Consider the following 22,396-nt stretch of genomic DNA (forward strand, 5'->3'; position numbering starts at 1 on the left):
GTGATTTCTATATTCAGTCTTCTAAAACTCAGAAAAAAATTATATGTAAGTAAGAGCTATGGTCTCCATATTCAGCTATAACTGCAGATTTTCAGTTATAGGTGATACCCATCTTTTTCTTTCCTAAAAACCAAAGTGTACTGCAGGTTGAAAGGGATATAAGCTTTGGAATTTATTATCTACCTTACACAAAAACAATTCCAGGGTGTTCTAAACTTAATTTCTTACTGTTATAGTTGACCTGAGGACATTTTTATGAATCACAGAATCTCATATTCATATAGCTCTTCATATTTGTCAAAATGTTTACTCATCTAATATCTAACTTGATCTTAATAAGAACCTCATGAATGTCATGATCTTATAGATGAGAAAATGGAATGTCAGTAAGGAGGTGTATCTCACCCAAGATCACAAAACTAGAAAAAGCAGAGTTGCAACACTTCTGATTTCAAAGCCTGTTTTTCCACTGCATCACGCTATGCTGGCTGCGAAAAATCTGTGATTTCCTAGTGTTTTATTTTTTAACCATTGAAGAGATCTTTGTCTCTGAATCATTCTGACCCAAAATCATGTTAGAGACCATGACACTAACGTTATTGTCACCAAACACAAAACTGTGCTAGTATTCTCACAGAGTAAAACACCAGAGCTTTTTAAAAATTCTGCCATTCCACATAATGAGTCATGTAAATTTCCGATAGGACCCTTCACATGAAGATTATAACCTAATCTAATTCACACTAGCTGTTGATTATTAAGCAGCATTTCGTTTTTAGTACGAAACCTACTTTAATTGTTTCCTCAGTCTCTGACAGAATGTTGAACACAGCTCCCACAATCCTTGGCTCTCTGTCCTGGGTGTCTTTAGGGTACAGTGGCTCTATTTCCTTCCCTAATAGTTCGGAAGTTTGTTTAATACTGACTCAGAGGAAGCATTCTAGCTGAGCCCTCACATGGTCTTGTTTACAGCTCCGGAGTGCACATAATAGATAAGCTACTGATTTCCACAAGACCCCCCGCACTTCCTGGGTGTGTGGGTGTGTGTGCTTGCGCCTGTGAATTAAGATTGTGCAATCTCCCTGCTAGCTGCATCAGGTTGCAAACTCATTTCACGTCTCTTAAATATTTCTCCAGCAAGCCTGATTTCATAAACCCCAAACCATTGTATTGCATGGGAGGTGTGCTGGTAACTAATAATTAACACCGAAAAGCCCATGACTCTATGACAAGATCAAACCTGATATTGAAACAGAGAGTAGAGAAATTTGCCTAAGGAAATATTGTGAAATAAAGCTGCAAATAGCCATGGATGCACATTGTTCCCTCTGTAGGATTTCTTTCCTTGACTGTAATTATAACCACCACTTACAGAGAACCTAGGATGTGGCAAGAACATTGTTAGGTCAGCATCATCTGATACTACTGGAGCCCTGAAAGATCAATACGGCTAAAGCACTTTCATAGAAGAAAGAAGACTAGAGAATTCAAGTAATGTGTCTTGTGTTGCCCTGACGGTAAATGATAGAGTGACGAATGGGGCCAGGACTGTTTGGTTCCAAAGACCAACTAGATTCTTTCCACAGATCTCTCTTTGGTTCCTTTTTTGACGTGATTTTGCATGGAATTTAATTGCAGATTACATAAAGTATAATAGAATTTATTACAACTGTCTCTAAATATTAAGGGGATTCAGGCTAAAGATGTTTGGAGGAGGATGATGGTGGGCTGAGAATCGCTTCATTAAACTCTTGAACATTTCAGAGAAGGTAGATCCGAGGCAGAAATGTCACATCGATCTCAGCTCATTCTTACTTGGAGGTGAAGAATGTGTGCACGACTGTGTGTGTGATCTGTCTTGGGCATAGCACTGAAGTGACTAAATCCATCATGAACAAGCATTGAACATCGAAAATCCAGACATAGATTTTCTCCAACCAACTTTGCATCAAAACTAGGCAACTTTTATTATCTCGAGATTGTGCTCACCAAATTTAGGCATTCTTTGTAACTCTGGGTTTTAAAAACTGTCACAATTCTTTCCCTCTGTTCTCTCTTTCCAGCTGCTGCTGCTGCTGCTGAATTATGCAGCCTGCTCTTCTGCATATCTCTCCTGCAGTGGCTGGCCTTATTTCTGCACAGTGCATGGATCAGAATCTGGGGGGATGCAGACAGCACGCACTGAAAGACCTAAATGAATGTGTAAGAATGACCACAAGGCACCAGACGTGGGTGTATTTATCCGTTTCTCTCATTACTAAGAGGTTTTAGTTCCAAAAAATATCCGGAAGGATTTAGTTTCGGGGAAGTGGGGAGGGAGAAGGAGTGGAATAAGATTTTTGAAATTTTAAACAATTTATTTGAGCTTCCAATGGATATATGGTGTTTTCTTTACATCAGAATCAGGATTTCTTAAGGCACGGTAAGGAAAGATTTTCATACCGGAGTCCCTAAGCATTAGAAAGTTATTGTGAAACTTATTCAGTATGTTAACGAGACATTTTATTGCAAAGAAAATCAGAAATTGGAAAGTTTAAATATTGTTATATAAAACAGCATTTAAGACTTTCTGTGGCCCAGAAATATGCCTGTCTTGGTGGTGTATACTCTGCTCCATTTGCAAGCTCATTTGCAAGCTCATTGTGTTGATGTGGTTCTGTCTGATGCTGTACTCCTTAAATAGGTCACGTAGTTTCATTGACGGAGGGTAAATGAAGCTCCTTCTCATTCTTCAGACACAGCAGAGGACAGTGGTAAAGATACTCAGTTCTGAGGTCAGACTGCTCTGGTTAAGATCCAAGCTCTGCCTCTATCAAATTTTGTGACCTTGGGCTAGTTAGTTAACCTCTCTGTGCCTCAGTTTCTTTATCTGGAAAATGAAGATGACATAACATTACCTATCTCATTGGGTTGTAATGAAAATGAAAGAATCATGATAAGTGTCTGGTACATAGTAAGAGATCAATAAATGTAACTCTTTTTGAAATTTATATATAGTAATATTCACCTCTTTTTGGTGTATAGTTCTATGAGTTTTATTACATGCATTTAATACATTTAGATTATCGTAACCACCAACACACCAACATAAGATACGGAATAATTTCTATACCCCAAAGAATTCCCTTATGCTGCCTCTTTGTCGTCAGACACTAGTGCTCCTCCCCACCCTGATCTGAGCTCCTGGCTACCACTGATGTGTTTTCTGTCCCTATAGTTTTGCATTTTCAGAACGTCATATAAGTGTGCCCTTACTGGATGTAATCTTTTGAGATGGGCATCTTTCACTTAGCACGATGCCTTTGTGGTACAACCTGATTTATATAGATCTTATCTGAAGACCTGACTTCATGGAAAAGGGATTAGATAAAGGTTGTTTTTTTAAAGGATCATTAAAGGGAAGAGAAAACTCAGACTAATATTATCCAAAAGAAGAGTTTGGCCAAGCAGAAGAAAGCAATTTTTCAGAGTTATCAAGATATCAAATAGGATGCATCTTCAAGAGGAAATTATTTCCTTGTCATAAAGGTGTAGAGACATAAGCTCACGGGCCACTTGGAAAGCAAGGTGTGGAAAAATCAAAGAGTGAAATATAAATTAACTCAGAGAAAAGTGTTGATAGTGGTGGTATGTGGTGTTTGGCAGGGGTGGGGGGACTTGGAGTGGGCAAAGTGTCGGAAGGTCACAAATAATCCCCAATAATCTGTAAAAGCTTTGCATCATGTGGGTGCAAGTTAACTGTTGTAGGGGACGGGAGGGACATGACCCAAATCATCTCCCTGGCTGAACTGCATAAGTGGGGAGGTTAGGCAGCAGCTATTAGAGAAGAGGGAAATGAGACCAAATCTTGACCAGGATTGGGAAATAGGGTGATGGGCGGCGATAGTAAGATTGAAGGATGGGAAGGTGCTGGGGGAGGCCAAGGAGACAGAGATGCCCCTGGTGGAGTTGGAGTTGAGGTCAGAGCGCTGTGTGTTTGATCCCAGAGGCAACAATTGTCATGATATTTTTTAAATTATCATGTATATTCTCCTAATTTACATGGGCACACACACACACACAGTGTTATGTGTGTAAATGTATGTTTTTAACTTGATCCATCTTTATTCTGCAAATCAGTTAACTTGCTCTTAAAAAGTTGGAAGTTGGTGCTGGCCCAATGGCATAGTGGTTAAGTTCATGCCCTCCACTTCAGCGGCCTGGGGTCCATGGGTTCAGGTCCTGGACGTGGACCTAGCACTGCTCATCCACCCATGCTGTGGCAGCATCCTACAAACAAAATAGAGGAAGATTGGCACAGATGTTAGCACAGTGACAATCTTCCTCAAGCAAAAAAAGAGGAAGTCTGGCAACAGATGTTAGCTCAGGGCCAATCTTCCTCACCAAAAAAAAAAAAAGAAAAGAAAAGAAAAGAAAAGAAAAGAAAGAAAGAAAGTTTACCATACCAGTTGAGATTTTTGAGGCATGTACTAGGGTAATTTAGAGGCTATTTGATTTAACCCTTGAGTCAATATCCTGTGGGAGAAATTATTTTTTCCATTTTATAGGTCAGGAAACTGAGGTTCTGAGAGGTGAAGTGACTTACCCAGAAAAGAGAGATGGTTAACGAAGGCAGAGCTGAATTTCTTCTCAGGAATGTCTGATTATCTTCAGTTGCCTTTGCTGGCCTTTTGCCTTTACTCTGCTTTCACATGGTGATGAGAAACACTGGATTTGGAGTCTTCTTTCTGCTTGAACATCAGTGATCCAATTTTAAATATGAGGGAAAACAAGATCTTATATTTTAAGATATATTCTATAATGACACATTCTCCTGATGTGTTTGCTGTTATTATTACTAATAGTGGTAACACTTTACACCCACATTTACTAACTGAACTGGGCAAAAAGTTTAGGAAAGGAAAGCTAAGCTATGGAAAGGTCTTAGAATCAGAGGACCTATGTTAAAACTTCAGTTCTGCTCTCTCAGCTTTGTGTTCTTTGGTGAATTCAAAATGATAACATCAACTGCCCAGGGCTATTATATGGTTTAAATGAGAAAACGTGTGGGCAAATGCCTAGTTATGCTTATCATATAGTGGGCATTTAAGAGGAGTTTGAGAGATTAGAAGAAAATATAATTAAGAAGGCTTTTTAATTTCAAGACAAGTATAAGAAGAAAGGACATGGCTTTATTTCCTTGGGTAGTCAATATGGGGCTCTGGTTTGGGTTGATGGTTTCAAAGTAGGATACACATGACTATTTTGTTTATATTCAACTCAATCTTATGCATATAAGTATAAATCTAGTTAGATCAACAGGGAATACATTGAATGAATTAAATTGAAGCACAGGATTAAATTGAAGTATGGATTCCTATGATGGTTCACATCTAAATACATACAGCCTTTATACCATTCTTCTCTCCTTTCAATTAGTCTCATCTTAAGACTAAGAAATCCCTCTGGAGACTACATTACTAAAAGTGAAACAAGCATAGCTGGGCTGAGAAGTTTTTTGCATCTGCTTTGTTTCACACATTTTTTTTTTTAACTTAAAGCTCTTCTTTCTGATCTGAGAGAAATGCAACTGTGAGCCGTCAGGAAATCTACGTTCCACTAGGATTCAGCCTTCAAGTAATTTACTGGCTGTGGCTGCGTTAGGCTGCTTCATTCCATTTTGAGACAGGCATCTTTCAACTTTTTAGCAGCACTTTTTCTGCTTTTCGCTTGAAATTCAGTGCGGTGCATTAAGTATATTTATTGAAAGTTTGCTCCGACTCGTGTCCCACACGCTGGGACTTGTTGACATAAGTGAGGAAGCCAGGCACACCAAGTGAGGACAGCACAAGTTGGGGAAGCCAGCTAGGAGTCAGCGCCTGGTTGGGCAGAAGAGAAGAGAAGCCGGCGGGAGTAAAACTGAGGATTGATGGTTATGAGAGCAGGGCGCTCAGCTGTAGGTAGCCGCAAAGTTGTCAAAGCAGGAGGAGGAGGGCAAACACTCCAAACTCTGCCAGAAGCTTGGCTGCTTCCCCAAGACCCAGCTGTGTGTCATCCTTCCTTGCTGGCTGGGTGTGTGCCCCTTCCATCTTTTTAAAGGCACGGATCACAGCTTCTGATACCAGAGAAGAGAAGAGAGTTTATATGAAGCTTACTTGTTGGAAGTATTTTTAAGGATGACTCTAAGCCCAACATCTATCCATTTGTTTACAACTGTAGCGGGGATTTTTTCTCTTCTACTCACAATGCCTCATTACACAGGTGAAGCCAAGTTGGGAGTTGCCCAGAGGCACGAAGTAATGAAGTCAGATTTTAGTCTGTCCCATGTATCCGTCAATTGACCACATAGAGTAAAGTTAATTGCAAAATTTTTAATTCCATTAATGATGCAGAGCTCCCCAAAGCTGAACAAGATCTTTTGCGTGTTTTTTAATTCCCTTCAGCATAGCTGGCAGGTTAATAATGCCCATTTGTCCTAAAAGTGGACATCTTTATCATAGAAATTACTGAAAAAGTCATGGCAAACATCTCCAGCATCTTTCTAATGAATTTGTTACTGCTTTTCACGGTATCCTAGGCATTATCAATATTTCTGTCTAAAAAATACTCTGTTTTATATCTTACAAGAATTTCTCAGCTACCTCTCAGCTACATTTGAATCTTACAAGAACCTCGTGGTATAGATGTTATTCTCTTCATTTTGCAGTGGAGGAGACAGGATCAGAGAAGTTAAGTGCCTTGTCCAAGAACACACAGCCAGTTAATAAATAAAACCAGATTCCGATTCTTTATACAACGACCCCAGAGTCTTTGCTCTCTCTTCTAGAGCACACAACTTTTGTACGGATGCTGACAAAATATTGGGTGATATAGATGATATACACTGAAATGAATCTCTGGTCCATGCTGTAATAATCTCTTGCTCTCTCCTTGTTTTTATCATTTCCTACCCTAGTTTGTTTAAAAACTCCATCTCTATTCACCAAGTATGAAACCATAATAATGTGGTACAGGCACAAAATTCAACAGTAAGAGGGAGCTGTTATCGAGAAGGTCAGAAACATACAAGAGTACGTGGAGAGATTTGTTATGTGTCAGGAGGTATCTTAAAACTGAGAAAGAAGAAAGAAAAAGAAAAAAATGATTGGCTTAACTATTTGGAAAATGATAAAATAAGATCCAAATTGACATTATAAGCCACACACCAAGATGAAGTCCAGACGGATTAAAAATGTAAAAGTAACAAAATCATTAAAAAAATGACAAGAATACAAATATTTACCTCATTTTAGGAGATGACAGGAATTTTTTAAGCATAAAGGCAATAAAAGAAAGCACAGACAAGTGTCTATAGATTCAATTACATAAAAATTTACTTTTGAATATTTATAAAATAAACAAAATAAAAATCAAACAATAAATGGGAAAATATTTGGCATCAGACTAAGAAGGCTGTTATTTTTAATATATGAAATGTCCTTACAAATCAAAGACAAAAATCGCTAAGACTGCAATAGAAAATGGATAAAAGATATAACCAGATAATTCAGTGAAGAAGAAATATGTGACTAATTTTAATTAAAAGATTTTAATCCAATTTTTAAGGAAACCATTCATCAAAACAAGATTCCCTTTCTCTATCAAAATAGAATGAATGTTTCAAATTATATACTTAATTTTGGTGATGACCTGGTGAGATGGACAAATGCATACTGGTCGGGTTATAAAATGGTGCAAACTTCCTGGAAAGGACTTAAAGATTTTTTTTAGAACTTCAAAGAGGTCCATGCCTTTTGTCTTCATAATTCCTTTTCTAGGAATATACTCTGTGGTTTTAGTAAAAATTTCAAGCAAAGATATCTGCATATATATATACACACACACACACAGATTTTTATTTCAGTGTTTTATTATGGAAAATTTTACACCAATATAAAAGTAGAGAGAATAGTACAATAAATCTTTATGTACCCACTACCCAGCTTTAACAATTATTAATATTTTCCCAGTCTTGTTTCATTTCTTTCTTCTCTTTCTATCTCTCTCTCTATGCAGGAGTATTTTAAAGGAAATTCAAGGCCTCTTAATATTTTATTCATAAATGCTTCTGTATGATAAAAGCTCTAGAAAGTATCCAGAGACCATTATTAAGTCTAAGAGAATTGAATGGGTTTATGTTCAAATTCCTTCATTGTCTCAAGAATGTCTTTTTATAACTGTTTTCTTCACATTAGAATCCAAAAGAGGTCTGGACAATGCATCTGTTGGTGTTGTGTCTCTTAAGTTTCTTCTACTGTTTATGTTCAAATTCCTTCATTGTCTCAAGAATGTCTTTTTATAACTGTTTTCTTCACATTAGAATCCAAAAGAGGTCTGGACAATGCATCTGTTGGTGTTGTGTCTCTTAAGTTTCTTCTACTGTATAGCAGTCCCTCCTTCCTTTTTCTTCTGTTATTTATCTGATAAATAAACAAAATCACTTGCCCTGTAGATGTCCTACCTTCCAGATTTAGCTAATGTCAGCTTCATGGTATCATTCAATTTTTTTCTCTATCCTCTTCTTTCCTGTAAACTAGTATTTAGAGTGAGACTTGACTCGAGTCAGGCTCATTTTTGTCTTTATTCTTTGGCAAGAGTACTACTCGCGGTGCTTTGCACTTCCTGTTCACACCAAGATGCACGTAATTTCTGGTTGCCCACTTTTAGTGATGCTAAGATTGATGTTTATGTTCTGGTGAGCTCTCTTTCATTGTTTCCTGCTGACTTTTTACATAACTGTTGCCTGTAACATCCATGAATGATCATTGCCTAGATCCCTTATTTCATTAGGATTTACAAAATGCTATTTTTCTAGTTCTACCAATCCTTTTGCATGAATTAATTGGAGATTTTCTATAAAGAAAAAACTTTCCCTCTCCGACAACTGGGTTACTCTAAAACTGTCCATGCTGAAAAGGCATGATACATCCTTGATTCTTTCCCTTATTAACCAATTTTAGATCAATGTGTAAATGCTCTTACTACTTCTGTCTCATTGGTTTGTAACGGTGCAAGCTGGTAACAACACAAATTCGCAACAGTAGAAGATATCCTGTGGTTTATCTATGATATAAATATTGTGCATGCGTTAAATTTTAAAGAATGTTTAATAGCATAGAAAAATATTCTGGATAAAATATTAAGTGAAAAAGACACAGAAATGTGTACATAGTGTGACCCAAATATTGTCTAAAATGCATGCATCGTAAAATACTGTCTCAGCCTCAGATATTAACATGATTGCCATAAGATAGTGAATTTTAGGGTCCTGTAATTTTTGTCTTTGTTTTCCATAGACCCTTTTATAAAATACATTACTTTTATCCTTGAAAGAATACGTAAATTTGCTTAAAAGAGAAATCTCTGGGTAAGTCACTATAGTAGGAGAGACTCATGGATGCTGACTCCAGCTTTGACTTCTATTGTAACCTTGGACCTTCTCGCCTACATCTAAATGAGTCTTTGTGGTGCTAACCGAGCAATTGGAGAGATTTAAAACGTGCTTACTTCTGTAGACTCTGAGATGTCTTTTTCATTTACTCTCTGGTGACTCACATAATCAGTAGAATGGCCTCTCTTAAATTCGGTCATGCTCAAATCAATTTGACCAGTTCAGAAGATAGCCAAACTGAATTTCCTGTTTTTGTTTCTTTTGTGTGTGTGTGTGTGTTTTATCGACTGGTCCATTGGTCCATATCAGATAACAGATGGACCACAATCTCAAGACTCTGTCTTCTTGCGCAGGGTCTGTTTAACACACTAAATTTGTTTTTTGCTTAGTTTCAAGATGATTGAAAGGGAACCAACACACTGGCTTTGTTTTTGACAAGATCCCAGTGATCCCCAAGAAAGTGCTTGATTCTCCAAGGACCTCCCTGAGGCCTAGTTTCTACCTCTGTAAAATGAGGATGGGGTGGTTTGACTCAGAAGGGTGTTCCAGCACAATACATGGAAAACCCCTGGCATCACTCAGCAATTAGCAGGTGCTCAATAGATGCTAGTTTTCTCTTCTCACTTCCCAAAGAGAAAGGGAAGCAATCTTTTCCAATTTTAGTATATTCTCTTATGAGAGATTAGATCCTGGGGTCAGGCTATCTAGATGCCGGTCCAGCTCCACTCCTAGCTTTGGGCAAATGATATAATTAAACTTTTGGTGCCTCAGCTTCCTTATCTGAAAATGGGGATAATAAGGTAATTAATTATAGGCTGCTATGCATATTGAGTGAGTTAGTAAGTGAAGAGTGCTTAGGATTCTCCTGGCACAGAGTAGGAACTCTATGAGTGAAAGCTATTATCTTTATTTTCTGCCCAGAGGAATCGAATTTCCAAGCTCAAGGTTCAAGGCTCTTCCCCCTCGGATAATGCGTGAGATACGCTGACCACTTCCTGCTTTTTACTTCTCTTTTTCTAGGTCCTATACAGACCTTCTTCCTTCCGGCGATGCATTTAATACTCACAGCCACACAATCTGTATTTTGCTGAATTAGGTCAAGGTTTCCTCCTGTGATTATAATTGATTAGGATTATGTGAAGTTTGTCCCTTTTCTTTATTGTTGTTATGATGGTGGTGGTGGCGGTTGTCATTGTGCGTGTGTGTGTGTGTGTGTGTGTGTTACGGCCCTTAGATATGGTGGTATAGCAACCCTGATGGACTTGGGTGTGGCTGCAACTTTCCACACATCCATTTTGTGACTTCTCTTTTTGTTTTAAGTGCAGACTCCACTTTGTGACTTTTTTTTTTTTTTGGTGAGGAAGACTTGCCCTAGCTAACATCTGTTGCCAATCTTCCTCTTTTTAAAAAATTTTCTCCCCAAAGCACCAGTACATAGTTGTAGTTTTCCATTTCTTCTATGTGGGATGCCACCTCAGCATGGCTTGATGAGTGGTGCACAGGTTTGTGCCCAGGATCCGAACCAGTGAACCTCAGGCTGCCAAAGCAGAGCACACAAACTTAATCACTACGCCACCAGGCCGGCCCCCTTATGACTAGTCTTTTGTTGGGAAATTTCTACAAATTTTTGCTTCTGTTGTAGGACATTTTATTAGTCTATCTCTCAAAAGGTAAACATTACCCTCTGCTTGCTGAGGAGTGGGAATGGGACAAGCTAAGTTTTTCCAACTATGTTGACAACAGAGGATCTTTAGAAAGGCTTTGGAGAGAATGCTGAATGACTCAGAGATAGGGACAAACCACATGGCCATATGATTCAGGAATGGGACAACCTGATCAGTGTACCGGGAGCACTAGATCCTAAATAGGAACATTGCTCTCAGACTACACGGGCTGTGTCAGAAAACATTTCTCACCCAAACTGAAGAAAATAAAAATAGATCCAAAGTATATGTAAGGTACCCTCTGTGGTAGTGACTTAAGAGAATTTTTTCAGTGTGCTGCTAATGAGACCAAGATGTTGCTTCTATTTATTGTTAGGCAGCAGGGTGTTTCTCAAATTCCCTCAAAGTGATCAGAGTGTGAACCCCCTAGGAAAACGAGACAGGAGTATTGCAACACACCTAACGGGAATGTTGTCTTGTCAAAACAGATTGAGTTGTGGAAATGGAGTTTGGAGAAATGAGCACCAATGAGAAAAGCCTTCTCATTAGGTAGCCAGCAGTTCTCAGAGTAAAAGGTAATCAGATTCTGGGGCAGGACCCCATTGTCTGGACAGAAATATCTAGCAAGGTAACTACTCAGATACTCTATGAAACTATGAAGAGCATCTACACCCAGCTGTTTTAATTCTGTGTTCTCTAGGGCACAGTCTGAGGCATCCTTTGTTCCATTGATTGTTCATACCCAGCAGTAGGAAGTGATTTGTGCAAATGCCTGATGCCAGTAATCTTGCTAGACGAATCTTCTGTCTGGGGCAAATCACACAGTGCCTTGTTGGCTGTGCTAAGGATTTGGGGGGTTGGGAAGCCATTTGTGGGTTTTCAACAAGGAAGTGAGAGAAAATGTGTGCTATTTATAGATTTATAAAATATCAATCAGGAAAAATCACCTACTTGAAATATTTTAAATTTAAAAAAGACAGTCACTTGCTCTCCATTCACAAAAACTTTGGAAACACTCTAAGATTGTGAATTAGTCAGAGTTCTCTGATTGGATGAAGCTCACCCCCATTATGGAGGGTCATCCACTTCACTCAAAGTCTGCTGATCACATGTTAATCACATCTAAAAAATAACTTCACAGCAACATCTAGACTGGTGTTTGGCCAAACAATTGGGTACCATAGTCTAGCCAAGCTGACATATAAAATTAATCACTGGAAATAGTAAAGAATTTATGATGTTCCCTTAGTTTAGAGGTGACTTTGTTAGCCCAGGAAAGTCAATGGACCTTTTTTGCTTTAGGCCTGCAATCAGTAAGAAAGAGGGCCACTCTCCTTATCTGCTTCACACTTGGAAGCAGAGGCGGTAAGGCAGCAAGAGCATTTTATAGCCCCCTGGAAATCCAAGGTGATAAGTACCATTATTTGAACACTTCCCTTTTTGTCCTAGTCTCATACAATCTTTTTATTGACAACTTGATGATAAGGACTAATGTTCTTTAGCATTGACATGTAGAAATCTACTATTTGATGTTTTGTTAATTGAAATTTTCCACCTTAAAAAAAATGAATGCTTTCATTTCTAATTAACAACCTTTTCTTCTTAGGAGGCAATATTTACAAATTCCCAATGACCATATTTAAAGATGGTGAAAAAGGATATTGCGATGTGTTCTGAAAGGTTGTTAACAATTTTGTTCGATAATAGAAAAGGGAGAATTTCCTTTCTAGTTTTAAAAGTTTTTCCCTGTACCTTTTGGAGCTATGATGATAAATACATCAAACAACAGAAAAACATATATACAATCCCAAGCTAGTTAGGTATCATTTCAGGAAATGAGGACAAGGAAAAAATTCTAGTTTCTTAGAAAAATTTACTTGTTATTTAATTACATGAAATTTAAAGGTCATTTTGTAATGAATTATTTGAAATAAAATCTTCCATAAATTTTCATTTAAATTCTAACTCTAAAACTCATTTAGATTAAGTTTTATAAAAACAGTTATTACCACGGGCAGTCAGTTATTATCAATTGCTAGTGTCCAATGTTAATAAACATGTGTTTGACTCCCACATGAGCCATTTGGTTTTAACGCCCAGGTTTTTAGACTCCATCCCAAGGTTTTAGGCTGTATCTCTAATCCTCTGAAATATATCCTTACTCACTAAAGGGACTTGACAAGAGGTATGGGTAAATCAATATTCACACATGCTCCTGTGAGAAAACACTTTGGAGCTGCAAGCTGTTGGGTTGGGGTGGTGGATAAATTAGGTCATTACCCCACCATAGATGAATATAAAGGGCCAACATCTTTCTGTCTGCATCTTATTTGTTTTTTAAATGAGATTTTGACTTTGAAAAGTAACTAGCTAGGAGTAAATTTATTGTTGTACATATCAAAGTACACAATAAAGGTTGTCACTGTTGTTTACTAGATTTTTAAGATATTTTTCTCCCTCATCTACATTACTCACAAAATTCTAGAGGCTGAAAACTGAACTTTTACCTAATGCAATTCATCATCTAACCCTGAATTTGACTCATCTATATACAGGATTCGTGTAAATGAATATTCTTCCTTTGTTTACGGGACCTAACCAATAATGGTTCCATTGCAACACTCTTGTGCGGTGAAATGGAAACTTTCTGTGAGTCTAAGATTTGCTGAGAGCCCACTCTGTGACATCTACTGAGGATAAATATACAAAGCAGTTCCGGCGCTCAAGGAGTTCACCATGTCATGGGGGAGCCAGATCAAGGAACACTTGTAAAACATTTTGATCAATGGTATAAAAGAGGTTTGCACAGAATTGTTTTTTCCTGTATCTTTTCTCACACCACCCACATATACTTTGTTGTGGATCCTGCTGTTTTTGCCAGCTCAGCCTTCCTTACTCCTTCTCTGACATGTCCAATTTTCCCTGTTGAATCACGCCTTCCCAATTATGACCTGTCTTTTGAGGTGTACCAGACTGTCATTTCAGGTGACTGGACTCCTTTCACCAGGGGCAAGTATGTGATCCAAGATAGGCTAAGTGGCACTCTCTCTCAGATCTTGAATCTTAGAAATGTCTTAAGGAAGGAAAAGGATTGGAGGCTTCATTGCCATGGCCGTGTCCTGAAGAGGTTATCCAACCTGCCTTGATGACAGGTGCTTCTTTCCTGCCCTGCAAGAAGCCTAGTTATTTAAGTTTCCTTCGAAGTTGTGAGCTACTTCATGCCATATCTTTCCAATGCATTCCTTAAAAAATGTGGTGTATGTTGTTTAAAACCAAAGAATTCCTGAGATGGCGTCATTCAATATGAACAGAGGGTAGGAATTACAACTGTGGTTTATGGAGAATCTACTCTACATAAGTTACCTTATTTACTTATTACAGCAAGTCTATGTAATAGGTATTATTATCTCCATTCTATAGTTAAGGAAACAGAAGTTTAGACTGGTTAAGGAACTAGTCCAAAGTTACACAGCAGGAATATATCAGAACTCTAATTTGAACCCCTGTCTACCTCTCCTCAAAACTGAATTTTTCCTTGAGCCTTCTCTGCCACCCTCCCTCAGGACATCACAACTTTGATATCTTGAATACACTACTTTATCTCTGTGATCTTGGCTTCCCTATCCATAAAATATGACTATGAACACCTACTACATCACAAAGTTTTTTTTCAGTGCCAATTTTTATTTACTTATTATCATTTATTATTATTTTTTAATTGCAGTAACATTGGATTATAACCATATATAGCTTTCAGATGTACATTGTAATATATTTCCAATTCTGTGTAGATTACATCATGTTCACCACCCAAAAACTAATTATAGTCCATCCCCTCACATGTGAGCCTAATCACCCTTTTTGCCCTCCCCCCCACTTCCCCTATGGTAACCAGCAATCCAATCTCCAATGCTATGTGTTTGTTTGTCATTGTTTTTAAAGATTTTATTTTTTCCTTTTTCTCCACAAAGCGCCCGGGTACATAGTTGTATTATATTCTTCGTTGTGGGTCCTTCTAGTTGTGGCATGTGGGACGCTGCCTCAGCGTGGCTTGATGAGCAGTGCCATGTTCGTGCCCAGGATTTGAACCAACGAAACACTGGGCCACCTGCAGCAGAGCGTGTGAACTTAACCACTCAGCCATGGGGCCAGCCCCCTGTCGTTGTTTTTATCTTCTACTTATGAGTGAGATGATACGGTATTTGACTTTCTCCCTATGACTTATTTCATAAGCATAATACCCTCAAGGACCATCGGTGTTGTCACAAATGGCCAGATTTCATCATTTCTTATGGCTGAATAGTAGTATTCCATTGTGCATATATACCACATCTTTATCCATTAGTCCCTTGATGGGCACCTAGGTTGCTTCCAAGTCTTGGCTATTGTGCATAATGCTGCACTGAACATGGGAGTGCATATATCTTTATGCCTTTGTGTTTTCAAGTTCTTTGGATAAATACCTAGCAGTGGGATAGCTGGATCATATGGTAGATGTATTCGTAATTTTCTGAGGATACTTCATACTACTTTCCATAGTGGCTACACAAGTTTGCACTCCCACCAGCAGTGTACGAGGGTTCCCTTCTCTCCACATCCTCTGCAACACTTGTTGTTTCCTGTCTTGTTAATTATAGCCATTCTGACTGGAGTGAGTTGATACCTCATTGTAGTTTTGATTTGCATTTCCCTGCTAGCTAATGATGTTGAGTATTTTTTCATATACCTGTTGGCCACCTGTATATCTTCTTTGGAGAAATCTCTGTTCAAACCTTTCCCCATTTTTTTAATTGAGTTGTTGGTTTTCTTGTTGTTGAGATGTATGAGTTCTTTACATCACAAAATTTTGATTACTGAATGGGATAATGTACAGAAACCTCCTAGCTTTTATAGGTGATTAAAAAATGTAAGTGCTTTCTACTTCTATTTCCAAATTTGATATGGGAGGCTGGATCTTGGAGATTATGGTGAATTCAAAGTCTTGGTTGAACCAGTTATTTCCAATTACACCTTAACAAACTTCTCACTAGAGCGTCTGGCAGCTGAAAGACTTTGAATTCTGTTGTTCTCTCCTTTCTCCTCCATCTTCACACTTTTCCAACTCCTGGAAAAATGCTAACAATGAAACACCTGTAGTAGGACATCAACGGCAAGCATCATTCTTGAATTCAAACAGTGAGTAAGCGGAAGGTGGTCTTTCTGCACACTTGCCTCTAAGATTACACATTTGCCTATTTGTGTTTCACATGTCATTCGTCAGTTTGAAAAATGAAACCTATGTTTTACATTTTTTAGAAAGTGTAACTCACTTCAGAATACATTTAAACTTTTATCTCTAAAGTTTTGTAAATTTAGATGGAATTTTCAGATTAGCAGTTGAAAATAATAGGCCCTCTACGTCTGACTGTTGCTCTGAGGATTAAATAAAATACTACAATTGTGCCGAGAATGGAGTAAGCACTCAACAACTATTAGTTGTGAATATTAGGACACATTTATATTTCCAGTATTTTGAACATAATCAATGCCTGGCAAATGTGTGTTGACATGCACAGAGTGGTTAGGTCACAAGGAGAACACATTTCATGGAGTAGCTGAGTAGCTGAAAAAAAAAAATGTTTGAACAATGTTTGAATGCAAACGAGGATAAAAGAAGTGAAAACTAGATGAAAGGCTCTTTTAATCTGGTCATCTTTTCCGGTGTGAAATTTGGTTACGGTAAAGTTAAAAATTATTGACTCAAATGAAACTTGGTTTATGCTTCGAGTTTAAGTTTTACTCATTTTCCTCGTTACCAAGAAATATTATCTACACCTCAGCTGGTGGGGTGAAAGTCATGCTTTTGAAATGCACCAAATTCTAAAGGTGTTTCATTGTCCCCATAACTGCAAATGAAGCCCACATCCTTTTCCTTCTGGCTGAGGTGATGGCAAAAACACCCCAGAAAATACATATTTTCAAGATTTTAAAAGCCTTTGTCCAGATGACATTGTTGCAAGGATCACGTGTTTAGAATTGGAAGATGAGACACCATAACTCTGAGGCCCTGGGAGCATCAGACATCCATGTTGAGTTCTATAGGGTTGTGGTTGGAGTGGCTGGGGGAGGGGTGGGAAAGCAAAAATGATGTGAGAAGTCACCGGAAATCATAAAAGATACCTATTTGAAGAAACATTTATACTAATCATAATATGATGATAATGATCATTATGATGATGATGATGATAGACTTTTGATCTATTATAGTAAGAATAATCATTGTCTCTGGGATTAAGTTGCAAAAGTCCTTCGTTTTAAATTGTGTAGTATTTTAGAAAGTCAATTTAAAAGTTTATTTTTATAAAGTTTTGTTTTGTTTCCTGAGAATGTTGGATAATTTGTTATTTTTGTTCTTTTGTATTATTTTCCGTCTGATAATATTTTATTTTTCTGGTTATGAAACTGATTCATGTTCTTTATAAAAATCTTGGAAAATCAATCATAATTCCAGGACCCAGTGATGTCAGCATACAGTAATATTTCCTACAGCCTTCTGGGTGGATATGTGTGAATGACACATACAAGTGTGTATAATGTGTACACAAACTTAGGATTTCTTTGTAACCCATTTCTTTTACAATTTACATTTTCTTTTATGCGTCTCCAAAATCATTGGACAGTAATTGTCACTTGCACAAATCTTTGCGTGAATCTATGACTATTCCATGGCATAATTCCCTAAAGGGCACTCACTGCGTTCAAGAGTTTGAATACTTGGAAGATTTTTAGTGTCTATCTCTTAATTATCCCACAGGAATTGTTTTCCAATTCAATTTCCAGAAAATGAGTACTTATTTTAATTCAACTTCATAAGCATAAAATATTAACATGTAACTTTTTGATAAATTGATGTAGGAAATAGTGCATCTGAGTTCTTTAACTTTTTGTGAGAATGAATTATTTTTCAATTTTTTTGAAAATTCTTTTTCAAATATTTATATCTATAATTGTCATTCTTCGCCTTTCATGGTGTTTAAACAAGTCTTTATTTCAGGGCTCACTTACTGATTTGTAAATCTTGGTCTATAATAAAGATATAAACTTTTTGTGTATCTTATGTTGTTAAATATTTTCCTAGCTTTTCTTTCTGATTTCATTTGTTTTTTCCTAAAGAAGTTCTACATTTTTTACAGTCAAGCCTATCAGTGTTTTTTATCGTTATTTCTTTCAAAGATTTTACTTAGAAAGTTCTTCCCACTCTAAGGTAATAAATATATACTTAAATTTGCTTTATGTTGATTTATGATTTTTAAAAATACTTCTTTATTCCTTCTGAATTAATTTCAGGAGTATGGTGTGATGGGAAGTCTGACATGACTTTGGCAATCATTTCATTTCCACACCATATAGGGAATAACCTTTCTATTCTTTACTTATTTTTTAATGGTAACTTTATCACATACTGAACTTCTCTGTCCTCTTTGGCACATAACGACACATTGACTTTCCAGTAAAGGGCTGTCTGTGCATTCTCTTTCCCTGTCGACTGTTACAGGACCCTCTTCGTAGTCTTCATTCGTATTTCCTATATCACTTTGAACATGTTAGTCAATAAAAATTTGCTGAATGAAATACACAATAAATGAGTCATTAATATACCTCGAAGATATTAACTTCAAGATAAATAAATGTCCGTTTTGACTGGCTTAAATATTTAACTTTTGGAAAAGAAAGGGCCTTGGGCCTGACAGGTTTTATAATGACCCTTTCTGTTTACGATTCTTTCATGTAACTTAATTATTCAGACAGTCGCTTCCTTAGTCAGAGCATCAGGTTAGCTTCTCTTGGTCCCCAGGTTCAGGATTAACAATGGGATCTTAGGCATTTTAACTCATCACTCTTCCAAAACAATTGCAATGCAACTGGGCTGGTATTTCTCAAACCCTGGTAATGTACAGACACCTTTTGCAAAAAACCTTTGAAGATTGCACTGCCTTGTCAATCCAGCAGGATTTCCATATATACTAAGCAGTTCTGGAACATCTCAACAACATTCTCCTAAGAATTTGCTTCTGGGGATTCTTTTCTAGTATCAAGATACACACACAGACACACACACAGACATACACAGACACACACACACATATCCTAACTGGACTGTGAACTCCATTCCCGAAGGGACCAGCTTTTCCATTGCTTTTGCAATCCCCTGCAGTATTCCGTTCACTCTACTGATCCTCGCTCCAGGAATGAGCCTGCACCTTGCAGTGCTTCTTCCCCCGCCCCCAGCCAGGAAGCGGATCTCGGCCTTCGGGCCACGTCCCCGTCTCCTGGAGGCCACGGAGTCCCGCGGGGTGGCCGGTCTTTAGCGTTCTGTGGCTGCCTGTTTCCGCCAAGCTCGGCCCCGGGGGGGAGCGGGGAGCGGCCGGCGGGTAGCGCTTGGCTCGCCGGCTTCTGTCCGGAGCTGAGCCCAGACAGAGCTCTGGGCAAGGGGCGCGGCGAATGGAGCCCCCTCCCCGACTTCCTCCCCTTTCTCTCCTTTCCCTCTGCCTCGCTTTGCAGCACAGTAAGAATAGATTGAGAAAGTATTTTCATTTCATTACTTCATTAAGTAACATCTTTGCTTCTTACTGAAGGACGGTGGGGTCTGGCCTGCAGTTCCCCTGAAATAAAACAAAGGGGCTGAACTAGAAGGGAGGTTTTCAAAGGGTGATTGAGTCTCTAGGAATGAAGAGAAGCCTCAGGGGGAGCTCTTTAAAACAAGCTAAACAAACAGAACCAAAACAAAATAGCAAAACTCTCCCTCCCTCCACCCCCCCAAAAACGCAAAACCATAAAAAAACCAAACGACAAAAGACCCCATGTGACATCACTGCAGCAGATAACTCTCAAGAGTTCTTTCAATGCTGACACGCTATGCTTTAAAAGTTTTTTCATTTTCTTTATATCGCTGGCATCTGTTTTCATCTGTAATGATTTTCACAGATTAGGAATTTTACTTCAACAGTTTCTTTATATACGTTTAGTAACTTGTTTACATTATATCCATTAGCTGATTAAAGCAGCTTACATAAAAATCAGCACCACACAAATTCTGTTCCAGAGAAAATTCTAGGATCCAGACCAAAGATTAGCGTTTTAGCCCTAGGAGTGCCACTGTTTCGGCTCGAGCAATTCATTTAACCTCACTTTTGATCTCTGAAGAATGATCTACTAGGCCTGAAGGAAATCCAGCTCTCCTTCCTGTTTTGCGTTTTTAGGACACCCACGCTTGCTGATCCGTTGGCCAGCTGACTATAGTCAGACCCTCAGTTGAGTTTAGGTGGAACTGCCTGGGATGGTGCCTTGGCGCTCAGTGAGAGGTTTCTCCCCCTTGGGGCCTAGGTCAGTCCTTCCTTCATTGACCTTAGCAATAGGAAGGAGAGTGAGTCATTTTGTGAGGGGTTGTGGGGGTTCTCAGGGCTCCTTCCTGACACCATCTGAACCTGGATTCCAGGAAGGAACCCACAGCCACACTCATTACAAGAAGAGCATGCTAAGACCATATACTTTTTTTCCTTTGGGGCAGGCCACTCTTCAAAATCTACTGGTCCAGGGGCCAGCCTGATGGCATAGTGGTTGAGTTCACGTGCTCCGCTTTGGCGGTGCAGGGTTTGCAGGTTCAGTCCTGAGCCTGAACCTAACACCACTCATCAAGCCACACTGTGGTGGCATCCCACATAAAACAGAGGAAGATTGGCACAGATGTTAGCTCAGTGACAATCTTCCTCACCACCCCCCCACCCCAAAATCTACTAGTCTACTAAGGCTGCTAACTATTGTTGGCAAAGAAACTGTAAGTTTGGTGCCAAAAAGTTGAATCAAGTGAGATAGGATGCAAAATAAGAGGTCACCTGGGGTGAAATGGTATACAACTGGAATCTCCTTATATGGTCAACTCTCTTGGATTCAAAAAAAAAAGGTTCACTTAGTTATTTTCAAGGATGTTAGAAAAAGCATTAATGGTAAACCTTTGATTTGACTCATACATCAGAGATCTTCCTGAATAACTTCTACCTAATCTAGAAAAAGTCTGTTGAAGCAAAAGAAAGATTTGTTTTCCACATTAAGACTACTCTATTTACAAGTTAATTTCCTAAATAGTTTCTTTGGTGACATAGGTATAGACAGAGTAGTATGTCTCTCAGCATATTGAATTTTTTTATCCCAAAACTCAGTAAACTCATATCAACAGCTTACTTCTGTTTTGAATTATAAAATAGGATTCTTCAAAGACTTTAACTAGTTATTTACCAAAGTGCTCTAGGAATTTGATTTGATTTAAAAGTATTAAATGTTGAAGGTCCTTATATACCTTTCAAAAGAACATGGAAAGAATTTAGAGATCTTTAATCATTATTAATAACTACAGCTATGCGTTGCTTAAAAATGGGGATACATTCTGAGAAATGCATTGTTAGGCGATTTCATCATTGTGCAAAGATCATAGAATGACTTACACAAACCTAGATGGTATAGCCTACTACGCATCTAGGCTATATGGTACTAATCTTATGGGTCTACTGTTGTACATGCAACTTGTCATTGACCAAAACATTGTTATGTGGTGCATGACTGTATTTCTTTTTTAAAGTTAATTAAAAAGTTTTAGTTTCAGCAGTTGAAGTCTAGTGTCAAGGAACCTCAGATTCCTGGTTCTCTTTAGTGGGCAACAGTATTAGAGACTAAGATCTGGGCATTAGGGGTATTCACTACTAGTATGATGGCTTTGCCTTTAAGCCTTTCTGTGAACGGGACTTAGACATACATGCAGGTACATAGACATATATGTATACATACATATATACGTAGGTGTGCATGTATTCGTACACCTGTGTACCTATATTTATATCTGTGCTACATGTATACACACACCCATAAATACATATGCATGTACACATATACATGCATATACAAATTTATATATTAGAAATCTTGAGTCCATGCTGATACTACCAATTCCCATCCATCCTCACAGGGTTTTTGCCTTCCCTCTTCCATATTAGAATATCTTTTCTGGCACAGTGAGAAAACTGTGGCTCCAGTAACCTCAATACATTTCCTCATTTGTTGAATCCTATTAAAGATATAAAATAATTTCAGAATGTCTTTGCGCATACCACTAAAAACAAACCTATTAAAAAGATAGGTTTTTATCTCCATCCCCTGCTTTATGCCTGACCCAAGGCTGAGACTGAAATACTGTGATCAGAAGTTACATAGAGTTCTTTCATTGCCATCCCATCCCTCTAATGTTCTGTCTTTCTTTTGAAATAACACTGGGTTCATTTGTTTCAGTTTGCTC

The 22,396-nt window shown here is 38.1% G+C and overlaps 1 long non-coding RNA gene across 1 annotated transcript in view; it reads left to right on the plus strand.

Annotated features, from left to right (window-relative positions):
• Positions 1-2,090: 2,090 nt before the first annotated feature.
• LOC138920415 (uncharacterized) overlaps positions 2,091-22,396 on the plus strand; it is a 39,981-nt gene continuing 19,675 nt past the window's right edge. The window contains exon 1 of the long non-coding RNA XR_011431566.1: positions 2,091-2,228. This is a non-coding gene — a long non-coding RNA (uncharacterized lncRNA). The remainder of the gene's footprint in view (positions 2,229-22,396) is intronic.

The sequence above is a fragment of the Equus caballus genome, chromosome 23 (assembly GCF_041296265.1).
Source record: "Equus caballus isolate H_3958 breed thoroughbred chromosome 23, TB-T2T, whole genome shotgun sequence".
Lineage (NCBI taxonomy): Eukaryota > Metazoa > Chordata > Mammalia > Perissodactyla > Equidae > Equus > Equus caballus.